The 3112-nt window shown below is 42.4% G+C and overlaps 1 protein-coding gene across 1 annotated transcript in view; it reads left to right on the top strand.

The window, feature by feature from the left end:
• ACAD11 (acyl-CoA dehydrogenase family member 11) overlaps positions 1-3112 on the top strand; it is a 93607-nt gene that overhangs the window by 3687 nt on the left and 86808 nt on the right.

A 3112-nucleotide genomic window follows, 5' to 3' on the forward strand; every position in this document is an offset into this window, starting at 1 on the left:
GCAAGGGCTCTCCAGTGGGTGGAGAGACTACAAACCAATGTGCCTGGAGTTGTGTAAGCAAGAGCAACAGGAATTCTGTTGGCTGTTATAAGGGCTTTGGCCTTTACGTTAGTTGAAATGGTGAGAGATTAGGGATTTGGGGCCAGAGGAGGGAAGTGATTTGTCTTTTTTTTTTGCAGTACGCGGGCCTCTCACTGTTATGGCCTCTCCTGTTGCGGAGCACAGGCTCCGGACGCGCAGGCTCAGCAGCCATGGCTCACGGGCCCAGCTGCTCCGCAGCATGTGGGATCTTCCCAGACAGGGGCACGAACCCGTGTCCCCTGCATTGGCAGGTGGACTCTCAACCACTGTGCCACCAGGGAAGCCCTGATTTGTCTTTTTAAACAGAATCTCTTTGCCTATTGTGTTGACTGAAGGAGGCAAATACAGGGAGACCAGTTTGGAGTGTATTGCAATGACCTAGTACAGAGCAATTAGTGGTATGGACAAGGGTAGTAGTGTAGGATAGGTGCAAAGTGCTCATATTCTGGATTTATTTTGAAGAATTTACTGACTGATCAGATGTGGGGTATGAAAGAAAAAGAAGAGGAGACAAATAGTGTTCCATTTTTGTCTTGGCAACTGAAAGGATGGAGTTATCATGAAGTAGAGATGACTGTAGACAATCAGACGGGAAGGCAAATATCAGGAACTCAGTTTTGCAATGTTAACTTTCAAGATGCCTTTTGGAGTGGATATGTATAGTAAGCAGGCAGATATATGGGTCCAGAAGTCAGGGCAGAGATCTAAACTAAACATTTACATTTGGGAGTCATTGAGATAGAGAGGGTGTTTAAAGCCATGAGATCTTACCTAGATGCTGAGTCTACATGAAGATACAGAAGGTCTATGAACTTATTCCCAGGCATCCCAATATAAGAAGTTAAAGAATTAAGGCAGAACCTGCAAAGGAGTCTCAGAAGGAGTGGCCAGCGAGTTGGGGAGAACCATGGTCTGATACCATAGCAGTATTAGTGACCTTGAAAAAGTAATTTCAGTGGAAAGATAGGAATGAAAGCTTGATTGAAATGGGTTCAAGACAAAATAGGAGGAGAGGAATTGGAGCAAGGAATATAAACAACTCTTGAATTTTTCTACAAAGGCAGAAATAAATGTCTTTCGTAGAGGGGGAAGTGGGGTCAAGAGAAGTCTTTAAAAAAAAAGAAAAAGGCAGCATGTTTATATGCTGATGGCAGTGATCCAGAACAGACAGAAAAATTTGTGTAGGAGAGAGGGCTAGAACGAAGTCCTTGAGTGGACAAGAATAGGATGGGATCTAATTCACAAGAGAAGGGATTGTCCTTAGATAGGAATGTAGACATTCTTCTACAGACTCTGTAGGGAAGAAGAGTATATGGGTACAGGTGCTTCTATGCAGTAGATATGGTAGTGTAAGCTTGTGGAAGTTCTCACCTGATTGCTCCTATTTTCTCTGTGAAATAGGAAACTAGGTAATCAGCTGAGAGTGAAGATGGTGGGAAAAGTGTTGGAGGTTTGAAGAAAGAGGAGGAATTGTGAAATAGTCATACAAGAGCATGGGAGAATGAACAGGCCAAGGAAGTATATTATGATTGCTGGCAGTGTTCACTTTGAGGTTCATAGTCATGAATTTGAAGCAAGAGTAGTTATTTTAGTAGATATTGTTGATACTTTGCCCAGATTCTCTTGGATTCCTTTTTACTGTTTCCATGTACACCCTGGTTTGGTGGCTTCTGCTTCCAGTAGCCAGCACCTATGGCTCTTTTATAGACTGTTCTTGCTTACTGGAGCCTCTTTTGCCCTGAATGTTGTAGTGCCTAAGATGGCACTGGAATGGAGGTACTGGTGGGAATGAAAGAAAGGAAATTATGATCAGAGATAGAAATGCTTAAAAAATAGGATAATGCAGTGCTTGAGTTGTTGTTATTGATAAGGTATAGGGTGTGTCCCATAGAATGAGTGACAGTTCTCTTGGATATATACCTAGGAGTGAAATTGCTAGATCATATGGCAGCTGTACCTTCAATAAGAAGCTTTTAGTTTTCCTTTTATATTTCACCTGGGTGATTTACCATCATAAAACACCAGTGCTTCATATATGACTGCATTATCAAAAATGCATCCAATCAGACATTTGGCATTAAAAAATGTCTTTGTAAGGTTCATTGTAACTTGACTCTTTGGAGCATCACAAATAAATTGTCCCATGTCAAGACAGACAACACAGCTTGAAGTGGCCCCATTTCCTGACCATTGTGGCAATGATCTCCACTTTCCTATGCTACAAGGCACCCCCCACCCAGGATTAGATGGTGCCAAGATGATTGCTGGGGAGGATGGGTCTGGCTTATCAGTTAGAAGTAGACACTGGATGTACTGCTGCATTCAATCTGGACTGCTCTTGTTCTTTGCAGATGGAGGCTGGAGGCCTAGGGAGAAACTTCAGAAAAAAAATGTTTTTAACTTTCCCCTATTACCTGTTACCTCAGGGATTAATTCATCTGTTTTTTTTAGTTTAAGGCCTCTCTTTCATGATGTTGAATTATTTAAAAGCTGTGTAAATGAAGGTATAGATTGAATAATTTTGGTAGCTGGAGTGTATTTCCTTAGTTCACGTGAGAATTTCTGTTCACAGGGCAGAGAAAGCCAGTGCCCTGGTGTCTGTGAGTCACCTGGGGCACTGTTGCACTTCCTGGCCCAGATATCCACTCTAGGACCTTGCTTATCAGAATTCCCACTTTAGAGAGCTGTACTTGGAGTCCTCTCTCCAATGGCAGATGACAGAATACCAATCCAGCTGTTCCAGCATTAATTTTCTGACTGATCACCTACAATCTCTTCTCCCAGCCTTTCTTTGCTTAGATCTAGACATTGTTCTAGGTGCACTTCTGATAAAACTCAAGATTTGCAGGTAGGAAGTGTGGTCTTCTCTTCTACCTGTGTAGGTTGTAGATTCTCCAGCTGCCACTGTGTTACCGTCTGCTGTATATCATCCAAAAGCTCATGTTCTTAGCTGCTGATAGTACCCCTCTTGGCTTTCCAGCATTGAAATGGGTTCATTTTCATTTTGTGTTTTCTTTTGAAATTTCAGCAG

The sequence above is a fragment of the Lipotes vexillifer genome, unplaced genomic scaffold, assembly GCF_000442215.2.
Source record: "Lipotes vexillifer unplaced genomic scaffold, Lipotes_vexillifer_v1.1 scaffold1271, whole genome shotgun sequence".
In the NCBI taxonomy this organism is placed as follows: domain Eukaryota; kingdom Metazoa; phylum Chordata; class Mammalia; order Artiodactyla; family Lipotidae; genus Lipotes; species Lipotes vexillifer.